Source organism: Arvicanthis niloticus, chromosome 2, assembly GCF_011762505.2.
Source record: "Arvicanthis niloticus isolate mArvNil1 chromosome 2, mArvNil1.pat.X, whole genome shotgun sequence".
NCBI classification, from domain to species: Eukaryota; Metazoa; Chordata; class Mammalia; order Rodentia; family Muridae; genus Arvicanthis; species Arvicanthis niloticus.
The window spans coordinates 46,173,514-46,197,388 of NC_047659.1; the positions used below are offsets into that span (position 1 = coordinate 46,173,514).

The 23,875-nt window shown below is 42.4% G+C and overlaps 2 long non-coding RNA genes across 2 annotated transcripts; one reads left to right on the forward strand and one right to left on the reverse strand.

The window, feature by feature from the left end:
* Window positions 1–6,468: 6,468 nt before the first annotated feature.
* Window positions 6,469–20,241, reverse strand: LOC143441331 (uncharacterized). Its single transcript, XR_013108634.1, has 4 exons — window positions 19,690–20,241; window positions 12,016–12,184; window positions 8,971–9,086; window positions 6,469–7,850 (listed from the first exon to the last, which is right to left on the reverse strand). It is a non-coding gene; the product is annotated as an uncharacterized LOC143441331 (long non-coding RNA).
* Window positions 14,638–20,678, forward strand: LOC143441330 (uncharacterized). Its single transcript, XR_013108633.1, has 3 exons — window positions 14,638–14,884; window positions 16,269–16,402; window positions 20,337–20,678. It is a non-coding gene; the product is annotated as an uncharacterized LOC143441330 (long non-coding RNA).
* The last annotated feature ends 3,197 nt before the right edge of the window (window positions 20,679–23,875 follow it).

Sequence of the window (23,875 nt, forward strand, 5' to 3'; positions counted from 1 at the left end):
GTGGATGGGAAGCCTAATGGTAGGCTGTCTAAAGGGTTTCAACACACACCGCCCAATTGTCTCCTATGAAGACGTCAGGATGCAGAAATCAATAACAAGTGCCACCCGCATCCAGAACCGGCAGGGCCTCTCCACCAAGGACAGCGCATAATAGCAAGACTCTAGTATTTTCCACTTTATCGATCCCAGCTGATTTAGTTCAACATACACTGAATGGAAGCTGGTCCTCATGGGTCTCCTCAGAGCTGTGGGGCCTGTTTAATTACACGTGGTGCCTAGTCGGTCACCTTCCTCTTGAAAGATGTCATGAACACCCTGCCATAGGGAGTTCTTTATTACAGCATTCTCCAGAGCAGCCTCTAGCTGGCAAATGTAGAAGCACCACTCACCAGGCAGCTTGGTGGGAAATTTCTTATGTTCTGAGAGATTTCTTCCAGCTGTTGAGCCGGCAGTGATGTGAGCGTTCCTGAGATCTTCTGACAATCAATAAATGACTGTGCCCACAGACCAGGTTGTTCCAATGGTGCTCCAGAAAACACCCCTGTGTTTGGCCCCTCAGTGAGAATTTATAAAGAGACCTAAGCGTAAGACCAAAATCTGACTGTTTCCTTCACACTGCTTCAGGGCACTGGCACTCATTTCCATTTGTAAAATAAGATGCTTGGGTGTTCTTTTAAAAACATATTTATCATTTATTGTATAAGTATTCTGCCAGCATGTATGTCTGCCCCTAGTACCCAGAGAGGCCATCAGATCCTCTGCAACTAGACTTACAGATGGCTGTGAGCTGCCAAGTGGGTGCTGAGATTTGAACCTGGGCCCTAAAAAAAAAAAAAAAAAAAAAAAAAGCAGTCAGTGCTTTTAACCACTGAGCCATCTCTCCAGTCCTAGGTATTCTTTAAGAAAGCTTTCAGTCTGAAAATATTAAAATTTGTGGACCTTCACATTTGAAATAAAAATTCTATGCTTTCCCTGTACTATACAATTATTTTTCCATCTTTTTTGAAGCACAATTGACAAATGATATTGTGTATACAGAAGGTATTCACATGGTGATGTGATATATGTATTTCTCATAAGATGATTGCTAAAATGAAGTTGGTTGATAAATCTCTCATCTCATATAGTTACATGAGTGTATATTAGAGAATAGTTAATATATACTTTCTTACCAAATTTATTTATCCACTATAGTATTACTAATCATAGCAATTATTTTATTAATTAAACAATCCATGTACTTTGCTCAAAATTTAAGTTTTATATAATCTTGCCACTGTTAATCTTTTTTTAAAGATTTATTTATTGGCCGGGCAGTGGTGGCACACACCTTTAATCCCAGCACTTGGGCGGCAGAGGCACGTGGATTTTTGAGTTTGAGGCCAGCCTGTTCTACAGAGTGAGTTCCAGGACAGTCAGGGCTATACAGAGAAACCCTGTCTCAAAAAAAAACCAACCAAACAAACAAAAAGATTTATTTATTTTATTTTATTTTTATATTATTTTATTTTATGTGTGCAGGTGTTTTGCTTGCTTGTATGTCTGTGTACCACGTGCTTGCAGTATCCAAGGAGGCCAGAAGAGGGTATCAGATCCTCTGGAAGTAGAGTTGTAGATGGTTCTTAGCTCTAAGGTGGGACTGACAACCAATGAATCTAACCCAGGTTCCCTGGAAGAACAGTCAGTTCATTCTCTCTGTCTGTCTGTCTGTCTGTCTGTCTGTCTCTCTCTCTCTCTCTCTCTCTCTTCCTCTCTCCCTCCCTCCCCCCTCCCTCCCTTCCTCCTCCTCCTCCTTCTTCTCTCTCTCTGACTCTCTGTCTCTCTGTCTCTCTGTCTCTCTGTCTCTCTGTCTCTCTGTCTCTCTCTCTCTCTCCCATAGAGTCTTTCTATGTAGCCTTGGCTGTCCTGGAACTCCCAGGCTGGCCTCCAGCTCACTGAGATCTGCCACTGCCCCTGCTTCATTCTGGAATTAAAGCCACTACACCCAGCTTTCAGCCATCTTTCTAGCCCTACTGTTAATATTTTGTGTCATTGTCATCTTCTATTATTAGAGTATGGGTGTGTAAGTGTGTGTATCTCTGTGTGTGTGTGTGTGCGCGCGCGCTGTCTTGAAGTCAGAGGACAACTTGAAGGATCACCTCTCCCCACTTTTTATGGGTTCTGGGGATTGAGCTCAGGTGAGCACTGCAAGCACATTTAACCACTGAGTCACCTCACTGGCCCCAGTCTTTCATCTAAGCATAATTATGTTAGACATCATTTTATAAAGCCAACTGGCATCATATTAACATATTACTTTCTCACTAAGCACAATACTCAACCCAAAAAAAGGGAATTGAAAATTCCCCAATATTCAGAACCCTTTTCTTTGTTAAAGATATCTGCCCATAACCATTTCAAATACAGCATTCTAAGAATATACCAAGATTTATTTTACCAAAGTCTTGGCTATTGTAAATGTTTCTCATTGATCACCCCTGTAGACCTTGTTTCCTCAAGGAAGATTCCTAAAATGTAAAAATTGTAAATGTGAGGCCTGCCTGGACACCATGGCAACCTGACTCATGAAGGTGGACAGGAAAAGACAGTGAGTTATGGGAATCTGGGTTTGCCAGCAATATACTCAACCTTGATCCTAATACTCATCCATTCATGATTTTAGATTGTTTTGGTTGGTAGCTTGCTTGCTTGGATTGGTTGGGTGGGTGGGTGGGTGGTTGTTTTGGTTGGTTAGTTTGGTTGTTTTGATTGGTTAGTTTGGTTGGTTGGTTGTTTTGGTTGGTTGATTGTTTTGATTGGTTAGTTTGGTTGGTTGGTTGTTTTGGTTGGTTGATTGTTTTGGTTAGTTTGGTTGGTTGGTTGTTTTAGTTGGTTGGTTGTTTTGATTGGTTGATTGTTTTGGTTGGTTGGTTGTTTTAATTGGTTGGTTGTTTTGATTGGTTGGTTGTTTTGGTTGGTTGGTTGCTTTGATTGGTTGGTTGGTTAATTGGTTGTTTTGATTGGTTGGTTAGTTGGTTGTTTTGATTAGTTGATTGGTTGGTTGATTTTATCAACTATTTTTTTTTTTTAGTATACTGAGTCGCCTCACTGGCCCCAGTCTTTCATCTAAGCACAATTATGTTAGAAATCATCTTATGAAGCCAACTTGCATCATATTAACTATGTCATAGTACTTTCTCACTGACTACTGTAATTATGCTCTTCATAACATGTAAGTCCCTCTAGTAACTATACCCATACAGCATTTAGGTTTGTTCTTTTAAAGCTCAAGAAGCATCCAGAAGACTGGGCATTTCATCTAGAAAGAACAGTTAAGCGGGAACCACACAGTACTCAGCAGAATGGGGGTTGATGGAGGGACTTCCTTAAATCATAGATCATTTAGAGCCACAAGATGACACAGGAAGTGGACGGTATCCAGCTTCTCTGGAGCTGCGGGAACTGAGAGAAGCCGGTCTCCAGACTACTCACTCCATGGATTTTTTTCCCACAGGCTAAGGCACCCAGGCTCCGTGCCACATAGCATTGGTGGCAGTGGGACACGAGGCCACTTTCACAGTGATCTATGTTATTACACCTTAACGCAAAAGCTCCAGACTATTGACTGAGAGAAATGGAAACTTTGGAATGTGATCCCATAGCAGCTGTTTGGTCACTCACTGCTGCTAACTCAGAGGAGGTCTCAGAATCCTGAAATCCTTCCCTTGCCAGCCCCGAAACACCACTTTTACAGAGCACAATGCCAAATCACGAATTCAGTCATGTGCCTCATCTTCAAGATGGGAGACAGGACAGTAAACAAGGCCTGCTTTTTTATGACTTGCTCACTTTGAGGCCTGGATTTGTAAGCATTTTCCACATTTTATAATCCCTCATCCCCACCCCTCTCTCCTTTCTGTGAGTTGTGTTCCTTTGGACCTGAGACTAAACGCCATGGCTCGAAGCTTCCAGACCCAGGGTAGACAGTAGGAGATATTTCGAAATGTCTCCGGCAAATAAATAATAGCCACCCGGGACACAGACCTTTGTTTCAGCAGTTCAGGAGAATTCATTCTCAGTAGAGAAAACTCATTTGCCCATGGCAGCAATTCAAGCTGCTAGCTTCCCAGAGAATATTGCCAGAGCCAAATCCTTTCCCAGCTATGGAGGTCAGAGGTGAAGCAACTGTGCTTACAGGGCAGAGCTTTTTTATGGATCCCCTTGGCTTTCTGCTCTCTTCTTTACAGCTGATTAACACTCAATGGCCATTTCTTTTAAAAAGAAAAATTCAATTCCTAGGTTTAATTAACTTCCCTATCACCGCTTGCTGGAAACCACACAATGATGGGAGACTAGAATCCTTGATTTCCATCAAGGTAATTCTCTGCTGCAGCTCGATAACTTCCAACTATGATCTCAGGGCTGGATGGCCGCAGTAAGGCCTGGACTTGGTTAGCTTAAACGAGATGCTGGGGTTAGTGTACCCACCTCAGCCAGCAACTTTCTGCTTTAGACTGACATTTTAGCCCCACCCCCAACCTCACGTGCCAAGGCACACAAAAAGGGGGAACAGGAGCTGAGCGGGAGACAGCTCCCCCAGGCGCCAGAGAGCCATGTCCCAACCCAGACAGATGGACTCCCGGTACAGCAGGTCTCCCCACTTCTCCGTGCCTCCAGGACAAGACATGGAGACAGGTGGGGGGAAAGACCTGAAACCCAAGGACCGGAGAGCCTGCCAGGCCTGAAACTCACCCTTTCTGTCCCCAAGACCCCCCCACTTCATGACTAAGCTAAAATAAATTGGTTCTCTCTCTCTCTCTCTCTCTCTCTCTCTCTCTCTCTCTCTCTGTTTCTCTCTCTCTCTCTCTCTCTTTCTTTCTTCTCTTCCTCTCCCATCCCCAGGTTCACTGACAGCACGGGTCCCGCTGTCGTTAGTTTGAACAAACTGTGGCTCATTTCTATCTTATTCTTTGAACACTTAAGAAACGAATGTTTATGGGGGATTCAGAGAACATAGCCTATCCTATATACATTTACTAAGTAGCTGTAAATTTAAACAATCGTACACATTTTATCCTCTTAGTTCAGCTCTTCAGTACTAGAACATTGAAGTAATGCAGTATTTAATAGCTGAGGGCATAAATACTGAGCCAAATTGCCTGCACTCACAGAAGCTATGACATAAGCTCTACATCAAGACGAATATGCCCTGTGCTTCCTATACAAAGTAAGGGTATAAGAACAGTCTCTGCCTTGGGGTTATGCCATCACTCAGTAAATAATATAATACAATCATAAACAATGACTGGTCCACAGTGGGCACTCGTGAGCGATCATCCCTGCAGGATGGTCATTTTACTGGGTGTGAGGTCACAGACTATTTACTGTCATATCACGTCTCTCTCAGCAGTCACCTGTTTTTTGAGTGAGGGAGCCCCAAAGGTAAGGCCTCAAAACTCACTCTTTGAGTCATAAGAGGGAGGCACATTCATCAGAGTCCCATGCTGCGGTGGGAGGTGGCCCCACAGCCTCAGGCTGGCTGTGATGATGGAGACCTTGTGCATCACAGGATAACACAAAGTGGCCCAGAGTTCGATTTCTGACCCAATACTCCCTTCAAGTGTTGTTTAAAGCATGTACCTCATTTTTGTGACTCTGCTCCTGGACACAGGACACAGGAGGGGAGAAATTCCCAGAGGCCCCTGCTGGGTGGGCACCACTATGAGTGTAAGGCCTTTTATTCCTTTGAAAGAAAATGCAGCAAGAAATATCCACTAACTACACGTGAGTCGGCTTGGTCACCAATCCATCCATGCCCTCAGCTGAGTAATGCACACTGTCTATAGCACAGGACTTGAAATTTATTGTTGAAAAATCTCCTAAAAAATGGTCACACTATGATTCAGAGTAAAAGGGAAAGTTACCGTAATAGAGGAAGGCTCAGACACAGAGCAGAGTCTTCCTCTAACAGGAGTTCTGCCTGGTCAGTTTGACAGAGTGCTTTTACTAAACATAAAACCAACTCTAGATGCTAAGAAAACCTTGGGTCATAGCTTAATGGGCCAAATTCTCCTGATTCCTCATGCATGAGGTACAATAATGATTAAGTTTTACAAATTGAAACCTTTGAAGCCAGGTGCAGTGGCTCATACCTGTAATCCTAACACTTGGGAGACTGAGGCAGGAGGGTTGCCTCAAGTTTAAAGCCAGCCTAGGATACAGAGGTGGGGGGAGCGAGTGTGCTTCCGTATGAATGAGTATCCATGACATAAGCATGGCCCTGTCAGGGACACAGGTGCCTCAGACTCACAGGAATACTCATGGAAACGGCAAGGTCTTCCCTGGGTCAGGCTCCAGGATATGGCAAGGGCTTTTCCTGGTGAAAGTGTGGACCTTGATGAAACAGTTGACAGTTTGCTAAAAACAAAACACAGCATGTGCAAGACAGTGCAGACCGAGCTTTCTCATCCCATCTGGCTGCAGGATCCCAGCCCCTGCCCCTGACTGCTCCCCTACAGAGCCCCATACTACGCCCAGCTAACCCACCCCCTGTTCATGCTCCATGTAATAAACATGACTGCTGGTTCTTCTCTGAGCAGGTGTGTGGCTCAGCTGACCCCAGCTTTACCTTGCTGTGTCTGTCTTTTTCAATCTCCTGCTGCTCCCTGTCAGATCTCCCATGCCACATAGGCCACAGCAGAGAGAAAGAGAGAGAGAGAGAGAGAGAGAGAGAGAGAGAGAGAGAGAGAGAGAGAGAAGAGAATCTATTTCAAGAACCAAAAGAAAGATAAATAATTAAATAAGCAAAATAAAAATAAACCTCACTTTGATGGAAATCTGTTATATTTTAAAGTACTATCGACAGCTGAAGTCCAAAATAACAACCTTAAAATTGTCTTTGGTATTCCAAAGTTCCAGTTAACGCAAAGCCAAGTTCTATCTGCACTAGGGTTTAGTTCGTTTTAACAGTGGTCTAATTTTAAGCCTACATACGTTTATTTTGAAAGAAGGCTATTTTAGTTATAAATGTTGAGCTGAAGGCTTTGATGTATAATGGAATTATTTGAATATGAATTAGAATGAATTCATTTCCATTAAGATGCATGGAGGAAGGCCTGCCTGTCCCCTATATCTAACCATCTCACTCACAACAGAACGCAGAGGAGGCTCCAGTTAGACCCATGGCTTCTTCGCAGCCACCAAGGCAGACCCTACCCCCATGCTGCTAGACTACTCTGCAGTGGCTTTCAAGACATTTCCACCAAAACCATCCAGACAAACTGAATGCCCAGACAGCCGCGTTCCATTTAGGATCCAGCTTTCCCCATAACCTTAGTTCCAAAACTTATTTTTATGATGTAGAGGTACAGAGTTGCGCAGCCTGCTTTGGGGCTCAGGGCATTCAGGGGAGACTGTCATGAATTCTTACCAACATTCTGACACAATGGCTTTGGGAGCTAAGGAGACAGATCTCATATTTCAGCCCTGGGGAAACATTTTCCAGATTAGCACTTGGCCTTCATTCACTCTGAGCTTGTAAACTCAGCTACGCTCTTCTGACTCAATGGAGCATGGCTTTTGCATATGGGCAGGATTCTCTATCAGCACTGGGGGAAGAAGCCCTGTTTATCAGCAAGAGGCTCTTCCTCACTTCGCACTTCTCACTAATTATGGCGGTTAAGTTTTCCGGATCCTATCAGAAGAGCAGCTCATTAACTCTAATTATTTTTCAAATTCATTGGCTCCATTGTAGACTGACGCTGGCAGGTGCCAGTGGGTTTTTATTGCAGAAATTAATTACAAGAGAGTGGAAGGCCCTGGTAGCTGATAAGTATCTTTCTCCTTCCCATTTGGCCGGTGGACCTCAGACCCTACAAACCAGAGGGAGAAAGGTACACAGTGAGTATCCAGGATACAGAAAAGCCTCCGAGGTCCAACCAGGGTTGTAGCACATGGTTTGTACTCCACTGTCTGCCTAACCAAGTTGTTATGAGTCCTACATTCGGAAAGCCCACAGTTCTAGTCACCATGGATCTCCAGTGGGTGTCTACATCTAGTTGATTCTAGATAGAAACCGGTGACTAAATTAGACTCTCTCTCGTGCAGCCTGTTAAAGTTTGCTTCCAATGGCCCAGGCCAGTCCTCTGCTCCATTGCAAGTCCCTGATATTCTTTACTCATCAATATGGTTACTCCTCTGTTGCAGACCCATGTCTGTTCCAGCTACTCTTTTTAAAGTAATTGGGGGGGGAATAGTACTCCTTACTGTAGTATCCATTCGTAGGATCGATCAATCTCTCCCTCCCTTTCAGTATTTTATGTTATAAAACATGCATAATATTTAACTAAAATTTCTACAGGTAGTTTCTCCAAAGAATTCAAAGATTTATCAGTAAGGATGGCAACTATAGCATTGATCGTACCAAGTAAAGATTAGAGAAACAACAACAAATTCCCACAGTCAATATAATAAATAAATAAGTCATCCCACTAGAATAGTAACAGAGGTGATGTCACAGGACACCCAACAGAGGAAAATGTTTACCATGCATTATATGTTACAAAGGACTAGACAGTGTTGGTCTAGTCTTCAATACTGATATGCACTTATTTATACCTTCTGTCAGATTCACAGCAACATTTTAATTTTCATCCTTGTATATTCTCATATTTTAAAAATCTTTCTGCATTGAACATGTCACTCTTTTATTCAGAGTAGTAATTTACATAATTTTTTAAATAAAAGAGAAAGCAGCACAGCACAGCATTACTGCAGCAGTTCATATGACCAAGCCCTGGTGTTCCCAATAGTCACAAGGGAGGCATCTGTGACTCGTTCAAGGGCCTAAGTAGGAGGCTGGGATATTGTACAAATGTGATTCCCAGTACAAACTACCTCCCCAGGCTGTCCTGACCTCTGACTTTGGTTGGTTTGGGGCAATGCAAAGCACTGGCAAGAGGCAAAGGGCAGAGGGGGCCAAGGGCAGAGCACCTGCTTGATAGGCCTCTTCCCTGTCAGGTGCCTAAGGTCAGCATGGCACTGCTCAGATAGCCAAGGAGCCTCTTCTGCTGCCTCCTCCTGCAGCTGGTGGTGTCATGCTGAAAGTACTGCCAGGGACAGAAGAACAAAACCAAAAAGCAAAAAAACCAAAAAGATGGTAGCTCATTCTGCTGTTTTCCAGTTCCCTGCCAGTGCTTCAAACTGGCAAAGCCAAATCAGAAGCCAGTGACAAGGCAGCCTGCCGCACGGTGTCATCCACATAGTTTTTAGCCCCTTGGTAAGGACAGTATGCAGAGAGGCTACACAGACTCAATAGAGTTAGAGACAACAGCACAAAACTAACATTGTTCGATTTTGTTGTCGTTTGGTCTTGTTTTAAGCTAGCATCTCCTGGCCTCAAACTTGATAAGAAGTGGGGGATAATGCTGAACTTTGCATTCTCCTACCCCCACCTTCCAAGTGCTGGGATTACAGACATAGTCCGTCACACCCAGCTTTAGTGTTTCTATTTTTAAAGCTTTATGTTAGTCAACATTCTGTTATCATAGCAAAATGCCCAGGAATCAAAGCACAAAGAGAAAAGGTGGTTTTGGGCTCACAGGTTCAATCTATAATCAGGCCCATTAATTTTGAACCTGTGGTTTGGCAGCATATCATGGCAAAAACATATCACAGAACACAACATGGCCCAGATATGAAAGAGAGAAGAGATTAATATCTCCCAATACTGCTCAAGGGCTCATTTCTAGGGACCACAAATCTTCAACAGACCCCACCTCTTAAGACCTCATCACTTTCTAATAGCACTGAGTATTTAAGACACAGACCTGGGGTACATCTACCCAGATTACCCCACTACTCCTTCATCTGATTTAACATCCTTAAGATATATCCATGTTGGTGCAGGCATCTCCAGTGATTCATTTTGGCTATAGGACTGAAATCGATAATGGAATTTCTGCATTGGAACTAGTGAAATGAGCAACACAAAGTTACTGGGACAGCTGCATGAGTTATGAAGATAATATATGGCGATGTCAAACGGTGGGTAAAATCGGATTGTAAGAGAGTGTGTCCGAACGCGGCTCTTCCCATCCTTCAACACAGATTCATCAAGCGCCTACCATGTCCTTAAGCACTGGGCTTGACACAAAAGACAGAAAATCAAACATGACCAGGTCCCTTCTCTCTAGTTGCTGACACAGAAGCAATTAGATGTATGGCTTCCATCAGGGGAGACAGTGCAACAGGCAAGGCATCATTAAATTCAATAAATTAAAAAAGGGACTACACAGGGATTTCAGCTATAAATTCACAGTTTTCTAAATAATGAAATACTGTACTGTAAGTTGAATATAGAAGTAAATAATAATAATAATAATAATAATAATAATAATAATGCCCAAGTGCTTATTTTCAGAATGTAAAATAGATTAACTTCTTTTTGGAAAAAAAAGTATTATCACAAGTTAAAAGAAAAATAAAAACTAGGAATGTGTCAAAACCTCACTTGAAATACTTTGGAAGCTTTCTTAATAAAAAGCCTTAAGCAAGATTAGTGGAAAATTATCTCAACACGACAGACTAGTGAGCAAGCATTCCAAGCAAGCATCTCATTAAGTAATGAGTCCTCTTGCCGTCTGACCAGGAGGAAGGCTGCAGGAACACACCACCTTTTGGACACTTCTATAGTAAGTTAGAAAGAGATGAAAGGGGCTGAGGAGGTAGTTCAGGGGGACAGAACTTACCTGAGGACACGAGGCCCCAGCTGGATCCCCAGTAGTAAAGAAGGGAAGGGTTGACAATTATGTATTTTAACAAACAACAGAATACATATTATTTAAGAATTATTCAGACATTGCCTCCTGTGGTAATTAGCTTCATCAATGTGATATGACTTAGAATCACTGGGGAAGAGAGTCTCAATGAAGCAGAATGAAGCCGTGATTATCTTAGTTAAATTCATTGATGAGAGAAGATCAAAAGAAGCCCACTGTGGTCAGAACCATTCCCAGGGAATCCCGAACTATGGAAGAGCAGAGAAACTGAGCTGAGGGCAAGCAAGCAAGCATGCATGCATCCATTTCCTTCTGCCCTTTGTCTCTAGAAAATGAAACTCTGTAAAGATGGTGCTATAGACATTAATGCCTGTGTCTACTTATTTTTACTATTACGTTTGGAACAAGACTTTTAACCTATGACACATGCATTACAGTTGCATCCACCACTGATCCCTGTTGTTGCCACCAACTATTTATCCTGTTAATTTTTTTTTTACCACTTTGTGTAGACTGAACTCTGGAAATATGCAGCAGTTTGAGTAGGTGAGTTAAAGCAAAGTGGAGACATCTTGGCTATGGGCCTCAGATGCTATATAATGACATTGTTAGCTATTTGTTGGTGGAAACCTACAGAATAGATATGGCTAACTTCTTCAGGTTTAATCAGATTCCTCCTGTCCCCGGACAATCTCTTTGAAACACTAACAGTAATATTGTCATCAATACTTCAGGTGAAAACCTATAAACTTTTCTAAAATATATTTGTAATTACAGATGTTCTTCCAGCCAGCTCAGAGATTTTAAAGACAACAACAGTAAGGCCCTGGCTCCACTTCTCTACTTGGCTTCATGCAGGACTGTGAAATAAGACAGAACTCAATGTAGCCTCAGTGTTCTTCGAAACCCTGGCCTCAACTCTCCTTCTGCCTGGCTGGCAGGATAGATGAGAGTGTAAACACAGATGGAGCCCTTAGCTCTGTCTCCATTCCAGAAAGGAATGAAATGGAATCTTTGGGTGGCTAAAAAGCATCAGCTTGGAATCGAGGCATGTGGATCTCAACTCAGATTTGGCCATTTGCTGGCTCTGGAATCTTGAGTAAGTCGCTTAATCTCTCTGGGTCTTGATTTTGTAAAGTGGGTCTAATTATACCGACCTAGAATTAACAATGTCCTGATGGTGAAAGCTGATGCAAACGAACTGTCAAAGGAGATAGAAGGGCACAGCAGTCACACAGCCCACAAAAGCCATGGTTACCTCTGTGGTTGTCGGTTGTTGGTGCAGCCACCCAGCACACAGAAGCCATGGTTACCTCTGAGGTTGTCGGTGCAGAGGGGATTTCTAGACTTGGGATCAGAGTTGCTGCTTCTGGTTCTGCTTCACGTCAGCTTCTGTGAGTCAAGTCGTAACCTCTCTCTTCCTTCCCCTAAAAGAGTAAAATAAAAGCCCTTGCCAGAAGATCAAACAAGAAGTTTGACACTGTTCTGCAACATAAATGACAATGTTTGCTAGGATGTCTAACACCTTTAAGATGCCAATATGATTGTTAACAGAAGCTGAGGATCATTAGCATAGTCATTGTGAAGAATGAAAAATTATAAAAATCATTTTTATAGAATATATACATATATAGATGCTTTTTAAGTTCTTTTAGGGACATGGAAAATTTTCTCTGAAGCAAGCCAGGCCAGTTTCAGGAACTGGCTGAAAGTCATTCAGGTAGCGAAACACGATGACAGGGCTGTGGCTCTACGGTTGAAACAAGTGAGAAATAGCCAATAAACAGTTGGTAAATGACAGGGTAGGGCAGTGACATGGTAAAACCACATTTTTGAGAAGAATGAGTGTGCAGAATGATTTTCACATGACTCTGGATCATTTGGGCTAGATTCCTCTGAAATATTCCACTGTTCTTGGTTACCCCTTCCTTGGTCTTCCCAGTGCTATGTTCAAAATTTGTAAAACAACCAATCATGTGTAACCGCACGAAAATACAACCATTCATGTGTAACCGCACAAAAATGCCTTCCTTTCCCCACCCCATGCTATAAAAGACCCCTTAGCCCGCCACTCGAGGTCAAACTCTGCTCTTGAGAGAGCTCATAGTTTGACCTTGGCCGGCCAACTTCCCTAATAAAGTCTCTGCTGATTGCATCCAGGTATGGTTTCTTGTGATCTTTGGGTGGTCGTGATTTCCTGAGACTTGAGGAAGGGTCTCCCAAGTTTGGGGGTCTTCAATTGTATTAGTTACTTTTCTGTTGCTGTGATAAAAATGCCCTGACCTGACAAAAAAAAGTAAGTTTTCAGAGGAGTTTATTTTGGCGTACAGGTCCAGATGGGATACAGTCCCTCTTGTCAGGAAAGGGATGGCAGCAGGAGTATGTGACCAGCTCAAAGGAGATAGCAGTCTCCTGGCAGTCAGGAAGTAGACATTTCATCACATTTCATCCACACACAGGAAGCAAAAAGACACTAGGAAGTAGAGTCCAGCTGTAAAACCTCAAAGCCTGCCCCCTACAGTGACACACTTCCTCCAGCAAGGTTCTACTTCCTGAAGTTTCTGTAACCCTCCTGTCTTAGTTAGGATTTTACTGCTGTGAACGGATACCATGACCAAGACAACTCTTATAAATGATAACATATATCTGGGTCTGGCTTACAGATTCAGAGGTTCAGTCCATTATCATCAAGGTGGGAGTATGGCAGCATCTAGGCAGGCATAGTGCAGGCAGAGCTGAAAGTTCTACATCTTCATCTGAAGGCTGCTAGTGGAAGACTGACTTCCAGACAGCCCACAACCACAGTGACACACCTACTCCAAAAAGGCCACACCTACTCCAACAGGACCACACCTTCTTATAGTGCCACTTCTTGCTCTAAGCATATGTAAATCATCACACCTCTCAAACAGTGATACTAGCTGGGGACTGAGTGCTCAAACATAGAAGCGAGTTGGGGACATTTCATATTTCAAGCCACAACGGTAATGTAGAAGATCATCTAAATCACAGATGAGGCCCTTAATGATCAAAGATTGGTCTGTCCAGCCTTCCCTCTAAGTACATCTCCAAGATATATTTGTTTGACCTTGGTTCTTTTGGCCCACAGAATATTTAAAACAAGAGTAATTCATTGGTAAAAGTGATGAATCTCATATGAGGAATTTGAAACTCATCTTGAAAAATCATATTTGACAATTCTGGTAGCCAGGCCATTTAGAAAGGAATTGTAAATGTCCAGTTTCCCATGTCCCTTTCTCTGCCCAATTCATTCTGGCTATGGAGGAATGAATTTGTAATACTTGGTTACATCAGTAATTAATACAGCATTGCTAACAAACAGTGTATCAACATTTACAAATGATGTTCTAGCCACACTAGAACAGATTCACTGCTTTCTTATTAATAACATCACTCTCACCCAGCTATATTTCAATACACTTTCTTTTTTATTTTTATTACATATTTATTTATTTATGTGGGGGAAAGGTCAGGGGCACATGGGTAAATGGGAAGCTATCAGAAGATGACCTGGGGGAGTCAGTTCTCTCCTTCCATCATGTGGGTTCCAGGGGTCAAACTTCAGTGTCAGGCTTGATGTGCTGAGCCATCTTGTTAGCTCACAATATGCTTCTTAAGAAATGGCTTGATTCATAGCTATCAAGCTGAGAATTTTGCATAACCCTAGACATGCCCCCGTGGTATCCTCCAAGGGAAAATCACTTGTTAACAGCATCATGGAAGGAAAGAGTTTATCTTAACAGGAAACAAAGAACCCCCTTAGGATTTTCAGGCACCTCCAGTAATACTGTCTTCTCATGCCCTTTGTTCCCTGCAAGTCCCTTGACACCTTGTGTGGCCTTTAGATAAGAGACCGTCAGTGTTTGCCTTCTCTAGAGGCTGTACACATTGTACTTTAACAACATGATTGACATCGTCCTACAATACAGACAAGGGTCAAGGAAAAATAAATAACCAAAGATGATAAAATAAGCTTCTCTCCGCCACTCAAAACCGTAGAGCAACTGTCAGCTTCTTCCACAATATGACAGAATTTGGTTTGGCTGTATTTCATGTCTTCACAATATAAAGGGAGAAAAATCAAAACAGCTCATCGAGCAAGCAAGGTAAGTATCAGAAGGTCATTGGAGTTTTCCTGCTGCACTAATTACTGGGCTCTGCCTGTACCTTTCATCTTCAAAGGACCCACAGGTAATAATCAATGTAAGCAACAACCCTCAAGTCAGGCAAAGTTGCTGGCACAGGAGACAGTTGAAAGAGGCAGATCTGGGAAGGCTGTGTTAAGCCAATTCTTTCATCTGCAAAAAGACAGACAGGCTACTTTCAACAATAAATGTTTTAGGTAAAAACAGAGCTGGTAATAAGAACAATGGAATGTCAAGTCAAGCAGTGGACAATTAGGGCCTTTAATCCCAGCACTCAGGAGGCAGGAACAGGTAGATTTCCATGAATTCAAAGATCAGCCGGGGCTACACAGTGCGACTTTATCTCCATAATAAAAAGGTTTTTTAAAAAAGAAACCTAAGAAGAAAAACCTTGTTGGCGTTCAATTTTTATATTAATAGCAAAAAATGATGAATTGGACTTTATTGAAATTTTAAAGTTTTGTTTTGTAACGATATCTGTTAGGAGTATAAAAACTGGAGAGATATTTATAAGTCATATTCCTGGTAAAGATTCATATTCAGAACATACAATAACCTATAAAACTTAACAATACAAACCTAAACAACATAATTTAAATATAAGAAAGGATCTGAACAGACACTTCAATAGGGAAGATACAAGGATGGCAAATAATTCATGAAAGGTTGCTTAATCAATGGATCATCAGGGAGATAGAAATTAGATACTACTAATAGAATACATCTATTAGATACCATTAGATATACCTACCTAGAATAGTCAACCCCCAAAAGCAGATGGGGATGTAGTTCAGTGGTACAGCAGTCGTCTATGCTCAAAGCACTTGGTTTGATCATTGGCATCAGCAGCAATAACAACATATATACACACACACATACACATATACACACATACACACACATACACATATACACACACATACACATAAATACACACACACGTACACACACATACACACACATACACACACACATACATACACATATACACACACATACACACATACACACACATACACACACACACATATACACACACATACACATATACACATACATACACACACATACACACACACATACACACACATACATACACATATACACACACATACACACATACACACACATACACACACATACACACACATACACACACACATACACACACACATACACACACACATATACACACAAAGTGAGAAATAGCAAACGTTGCTGAGGATGCAGAGTAATGGACGCTGATTAATTTCAAGAGGATCTGTAAATCAGTCCAGGCATTTCATCCAGTATCTTCCTTCTTTCTTTCCTTTCATTTTTCCTTCTTTTCTTTTTATAAATACAGTCTCACTAGTACTCCTGGATGACCTGTGTCAGCTATGGAAGCCAGACTGACCTCAAACTCACAGAGATCTGCCTGCAACTGTCTCTGCCTCTTTAGTGCTGGGATTAAAGGCATATGTCACCACACTTGTTCAAGTAAAGCTAAACTTATTTTGTTTGTTTGTTTGTTTGTTTAATGTATGTGGATGTTTTGCCTTGATGTGTGTATATGCATCACCACACCTGGTGCCTTAGGACAAAAGAAGGTGTTGGACCCCCCAGAATTAGAGTTATTGATGTGAGCTCTCATATGGGTGCTGGAAGTGCTTGGGTTCTCTGCAGGAACAAGTTCTCTGCAGGAACTGCTGAGCCATCTGTCCAACCCTAAGAATAGACAGCCACTTTAAAAGACACTTGTGTCTGGAGAAATGGCTCAGAGGTTAAGAGGACTGGCTGCTCTTCTAGAGGACCCAGGGTTTGATACCCAAGACCCACATGGCAGCTCACAATCCAGGGACTATGACAACCCTCTTCCTGCCTCCATGGCACCCGGCAAGCAAGATAGATATGTATGAAAAACACCCATACACATAAAATCGAAAGACAGCTTGCAGTTGTTTATAAAGATAAATATAAACTTAGCTATATATATTCCCCCCAAATCTCCCTTTTATCTCCACTCAAGTAAATGAAATGTATGTCCACGCCAAACATACAAGATTGCTATAGTAGCTTCATTGATAATTAAACAAAGCCAAACTGGGAACTATGTATCTTTCAACAGGTAAACGGCAACAAAGTAGAATGCCCTTAGATAAGCTTGCAATAGAATTCCCAGCACATCAATGTTTTGCTTGACTGTGTTAGGTTTCCTTTTCAGACAAGGTCTCATATAGCTCCGGGTGTGTCTTAAATAGTGTTTTACTGCTGTGAGCAGACACCATAACCAAGGCAACTCTTATAAGGACAACATTTAATTGGGGCAGGCTTATTGGTTCTCTCCCTCTCCCTCTCCCTCTCCCTCTCCCTCTCCCTCTCCCTCTCCCTCTCCCTCTCCCTCTCCCTCTCCCTCTCCCTCTCTCCTCTCTCTCTCTAGAAAAATGACTTATATATTAATTAATTTTAAGACAGGGTCTATTTAGATTTTAATTAATTTTAAGGCAGGTTCTCTCACAGCCCAGGCTGACCTCAAATTCACTATACAGCCAAAGTCGGCCTTGAACGCTTGTTCCTCCTGCCTTCTCCACCTCAAAAGTGTTATGTCAAAGGCAAGGACATCTGGCTTCATATATAAATCTTAAATGATTATTTTTCTAAAAGAAAAAAACTAGATCTAAAAGGCTATGTATTGTATGATTCTAATCTGGAAAGAGCAAAATTATAAAATCATAAGGTTAGAAAAAAAGATTATAGTTCCCCAGAGTTAAGGAGAGGAGTGATTAGCAAGGGGATGCATGCACAACTTGAGCAAGGAAACCTGCCATTTTTCATTCCACCAACAAATAATAACAGTACTAAGCATAAAATGAACACACATGGGGCCGTGCTGATATAAACAAATGACCTAACAAATAAATGACAGACAAGGAAGAATTAAATAATTTAAGCAAATAATTTTTCTTCCCCCCAAATGTATGCTCCTAGACATAGTGACTTGCTTCATTGGGAAAAGGGAAATAGTAATTCACTATTAACCAGACAGGCAAGCATAGGGAGTAGTTTAGAAACCTGGAACTCCTCTTGGTTTGGGGGATGAACACACCCCTCTTCTACAATGTACTTGGCAACTTAGTACTTTTGCCTGTATGTACTACACACACATCCCTCTCCTAGCAAAGTTCCCCAAACACAGGACACCCACCTGCATCAAGCTACATTCAAATCTACTCCAAACAGTAAAATAACTTCCTCCTCTAACAACTGTCAGTCATGGTTTCTAGTCAATCCTACTTTAGTAATATTCAGGTAGGAGCTTAGGGAAGCCAGTCCAGCCTAAATTGGTTTGGGGCATAACTGCAGTAATACAAACTGTCTTCTGCATAAATTTTTAGGGAGAATCTCCTATTTACCATCTTTGCCCATGCAATTGGCATGGATATACTTGAAATCAGATGCATCATGGGAAGGGACATGTCAATCAAAACAGAGAGCCACCTGGCACTATAGCCCTTAGCAACCAGAGAGGTCCTTTTCTTGAACACCATAAAAGAAAGCCTTTGAACACCAGTCAGAGCCTTTGAGCATGTCACTCATGGGGCTGCCATCACTCTTGCTAGCATATTTCTTTCTGATTCGTACCATGGCTTTGCATTTGAATAAAGTTTCATGGCTACTCTGTAGATCTGTGTGCGCCTGCATTTCAGTCCTTGCATAAGAAACCAAGACCCTGCAAGCACCTGGTCCAGAGTCTGTCTATTGGTATGGTAAAGATAGACAGCATTATAAATAGGCAGGTTGATGCGGCCAACAGTAAGCCATGTTCACAGCTCATAGTCCTGATAAGACAGTGAGAATGAATTTCCCTTCTCTAGGGTTGCTCTACAGAACCCATAACCCTGGTAATAACTATAATCCATAACCATAATCATGAGGAAAGCACCAGACATGTCCAAATAAAGTATATTCTTTAAAGTATCTGAACACGGCTTTTTGTGACTGTCGTGCTCATGAAAAAAACAGGAAAGCTTAAGACATACTCATAACCCAGAGAAGATGTGACAAATAACTGTGATGTAGGATTGTGGGATTGAGTCTGTGAAACGGGCTTAGAAGGTGGGATGCCATGAAATCAGAAAGGAGTGCAGACTTCAGTTCATGATACAAACATGTGCTTCCTGGTTTTCACAAGTGCACAATGTTCCTGTCAGATAGGAACAATCAGAAAAACAGAGTGAAGAGCACGTGGGAACTGTGCACTGTCTGCAACTTTTCTGCGGCCCTAAGAACAGTTTTAAGATAATAGCTTGTTTCAAAAATAAACGGGCCAAGCATGATAGCACACCTGGGGCTGCTGAGGCAGAATTGTGAATTCAAGGCCAGCCTGGGCTACATAGTGACTTCCAAATCAGCTTGAGCTATGCATTGAGACTTTGCCTCATTAAATAAATAATTTTGACAATAAACAACAATTAAAGGGACACAAGACTATCAGTACAATTTGAGTCTGGTGACCATTCAGTTTCCCACAGGATCAGTCCTAGAGATAAATAAGCCCAGGTTTATCAGACATTGCTTTCATGAGGAAGTTCTCAAACTTGCTGTGTGTCAGGATCAACTGAAACACCTCTGAAGAGGACACAGTAGCACTTAGACGTTTATATTTTGTAGCACTTGAATTTTTATATTTTTAGAGAGTTCCTGGTTCCCACCCAGGATAGAAAGCCAACACTCTACTGCTCCCTGTTAACATCACACTCAGACAAATCTGCATGCCTTCAACCTACCGAGAAGCTGTTCTGTGTCAATCCTCTGTCACTAACAAACCACAGCTAAACATTCGGCCACCACAGCTGTCGTTCTGATATGCAAATACACCAGCATTGTGTTTCTCTTCCCATTTGCCAGTTCCCAGACAGCAATCTGTTCATTGGCTCAGTCCAGCTCTCACCCTGTTTGTTTTCTGAGCGGAACTCCTGCTAAAATGCCCCCTCATGGGTTCCTATTCTGTGGAGTTACACACTGCCCTTAGGTCATTGGTTCCCCTGTAGTTCTGGCAGTGGTGGCTGGGCTTCTGTGACATTAACATGACTATTTCGTAAGTAGCAAAGCAGATTACATTAGGAAGAGGTTGCCTCGTGGACTGACCCCTCATCTGATCTATTGAGGAAGGGTTGCTATGCACACATAGGGAGCCAGACCTTCCAGGTTATGGGCAGGGAGATAAGGTTGCACTCATCAGTATGAAGAAAAGTGTCCCTTCCATCAGGAGCTGCTTACTGATGATAGTTCAGAATTAACAAAACCCAGATGAAATACACAAAGACTGGTTCTATGAAGTAAGTTGCTTTGATTTTGGTTTGATTGGTTTTAGCTGTAGATATTTGGTTTGTTTTTGTTGTTGTTGTTGGTTTTTGTTTGTTTTTTCCCCCAGGAGCTCAATTCCTGCTGCCTGTGATGTTTCAAAATACCAACTTGCCTGCAGCAGATCCTGACTCAGACTGTGACTGACGTGGGCAATAATTTCCCGTGTGTTTTCCTCCACTGCGCTGAATTTATTTACATTTGCTTGGCGGCGTCCTCGGGATCTTACTCATTGCCTTCCACTTGAGCATCTGCCCCAACAAAATGAAGAAGGCAGACTGATACCAGGAACAGGAGTGATGGTTAATTTGTTTTAAATTCTCAAATTTGTACCCCACCTGCTAGTGACTGCCACACAGTCGACATTTTGATGAGGCAGAAATAGAAGCCACAGTAATGGTTTGTGAAGTCATTCGGCGTGTGTATTTAATTCAAATCAGTAATATTTCAAATCTTCCTCCTCTTCCAGGAAAATGTGGGAAAATAAGAGGTGGAAGCAGGGGATTTGCACATACCAAGCAAATACTTCCTGACAAACACTAACACCATGTTCCCAACCATAAACTCAAGATCTAAAAAATGAAAGGATGCTGTCATCCCAGACCCGCTCCACACTCTCCCACTAAGCTGCATCCCTCGGCCCTCAGCTGCATCCCTCGGCTCTCTAGAACAGGATTCTTAGCCCAACTGAAAGACAAGCCTATGGTGATGGCTGTGATGTCACCAGAAACGAAGGAGCTAACTGTTCCAAGAACACAAAATGAGAAGAGAGCTAGTCTGAATTTAGGGGGTAAATAAGTTCATTCAAGATGGGCCATAAGAGACAGTGAGGATTTCTCTTAGTGTGAAAAATCATGAATTAAGTCAGGCTAAAAAGTGATTGTCAGAAAGGAGAGCGTCTCTGGTTTGGGCTCACTTGGATGTCCCTCTTACCATGGAGTTGATTTGTCCCGCTGCCGCTGATTCTGTTTCTCTAGAGAACAGTGTCAAAAAAAAAATAGCCACCAAAGACCCGCTGCTGAAATCTGCAAACTGGCTAATATCTTTAAAAAAAAAAAAAAAAAACTGATCCAGAACAACCCTGTCTCTCTGTTTCCGTCTCTCTCTGTATCTGTGTGTGTGTGTGTGTCTGTCTGTCTGTCTGTCTCTGTCTCTCTCTCTCACGTGTGTGTGTGTCTCTCTCTCTCTCTCTCTCTCTCTCTCTCTCTCTCTCTCTCTCATGTGTGTGAGTGTTTGTGTGTGTGTGTGTGTACGCACGCACAAAGGCCAGGGAAGGTCACTGTGCATTCTAGTCTCACTTTCTGACTTATTTCCTTAACAGGGTCTCTATGAACTTGGAGCTAGGCTGGTGGCCACTAAGTCCCCAAGCTCTTTCTGTGTCTGTCTCCCCGGTTCTGGGGCTACAGACTCCTGTAGCAATGGGCTGGCTTTTCATGTGTGTTCTAGAGATCTGTTCTAGAGGTCTTTATGCTTGTGCAGTGAATGACTTCACCCTGAGCTGTCTCCCAACACTAATCTAAAACTTTGGCAGCTTAACATATCAGTACCATGAAGGAGATTATTAGCTGCCCAGCAGGATAAGATGATTATCAACAAATCCAGTTCTTATATTTACTGTCTTGTATTAAATATAGATTCTCTGCATTGGCTGCCAGGCATTCTGGTACATACTAGCAACATGCAACCAGCTCCACGGCTCCCTGCTCTTGAGAAGCCACATGGCTAGACCTTTCATTTACTCAGCCATGTACTTGTGGGACCTTCATGTTTATTTTGTGGGTGCAGAACTTTCTTGATGGTATTTAAGAGAGTAGGGAGGACTCCCTAGGCCCTTCCTGTTGTTATGGGGTCTGGGAAGGAAATTGTGAGGGAGATGCTCAGTATTGAGGACAGGGACTCCTCAGCAACGAGGGCCTCTCTCTTGCTCTCAGTGTCATTGCTGGGGTGGGTGGTCAGGGTTTCTTACTCTTTGGAGGCCATGTAGGCCATGGGGTCCACGACCCTGTTGCTGTAGCCATATTCATTGTCATACCAGGAAATGAGCTTTACAAAGTTGTCATTGAGAGCAATGCCAGCCCCAGCATCAAAGGTGGAAGAGTGGGAGTTGCTGTTGAAGTCACAGGAGACAACCTGGTCCTCAGTGTAGCCCAGGATGCCCTTCAGTGGGACCTCAGATGCCTGCTTCACCACCTTCTTGATGTCATCATACTTGGCAGGTTTCTCCAGGCAGGATGTCAGATCCACAGTGGATGCATTGGGGGTAGGAACACAGAAGGCCATGCCAGTGAGCGTCCTGCTCAGCTTTGGGATGACCTGGCTTGTAGGACTATATAAAGATATTCTAATTGGCTTATTAGCAGCAAAAAAGAGACATGATAATTTATTTTCAATTTTTAAAGAAAAGTTGTTATAAAACAGTCAGGTCCTTGAGCAGTATAGAACATCTAACAAGGCAAGATAAAAAACAAAAACACTGTTACCATTTAGAAATTAATAGTATAGCCCTTTGCTCGTATCATCCTGGATAGTTCTATGTAGAAGAATGCATATATATATATATATATATAATTTTTTACAATAACTTTATATGCCTACAGGCTCAGCCTGTCTTCTAACCAGCTCCCCCTACCCCAGAAATTATCTTCCTTTTTATTAAAATAAATATTCTTCTCAGAAGGCTGAGGCAGGAGAGTCACTTGAAATCAGGGATTTAAGACTAGTCAGGAAAACACAGTAAGATCCCAGCTCAAAATAAAACAAACGAACAAACGAGCATTTCCTTTAAAGCTAACTGGTGAATAGCTTTTAAGCACAGATTTGATATCTCTCTCTCTCTCTCTCTCTCTCTCTCTCTCTCTCTCTCTCTGCGTGCGTGTGCGTGTGCGTGTGCATGTGCATGTGCATGTGCATGTGCGTTTTACACTGAGGCCAGAAGAGGGTGCCGGATCCCTTGGAGCTGAAGCTGTAAGCATTATGGACAGTCTGCTGTGGGCTCCGGGATCTGAATTCCCATTGACATGATTGAGCAGCCAACGCTTTTAACCCCTAAGCCACCTCTTCACACCTAGGGATTTATTTTCAGATTGGCTTTCTCTTACCTTTTTGTCAATGACAAAAGAAAGATTGGCCTTCTGTTAGCTTTTTGTCAGTGACAAAAATGACTTAAAGTAAGAAAGATTTACTTGGCTTGTAGTTTCTGTCCACAGTTGTTGGCTCCATTATTTGGGGGCCTGTGGTAGAGTATCGTAGTAGGAGGCAAAGCTGTCCTGGGGCAGTTGTGAAGCAAAGAGAGAAAGGAAGGGGCAGGGTTCCACTATCTACTTTAAGGACAGGCTCCAACCTACGTCTACAAAGCCCACCTCTTACTGCTTCCTACACCATAGGCTAGTGACTAAGCCTTTAGTTAGCACTGAAGCCTTTGGGGCTACACTCCAGATCCAAACCATAACAAGATCACTCCAGATCCCAATCCAAGATCTTCCTTGTATTTCTTAGTTATGACTATGGGTATCTCTTTCAATCCAGTTTTCTTCTTTTTTATATGATTCTGATTCCATATGGAGAACTGTCTGAAAGAAAGGCCCACGTAGCCGGGCGGTGGTGGCGCAC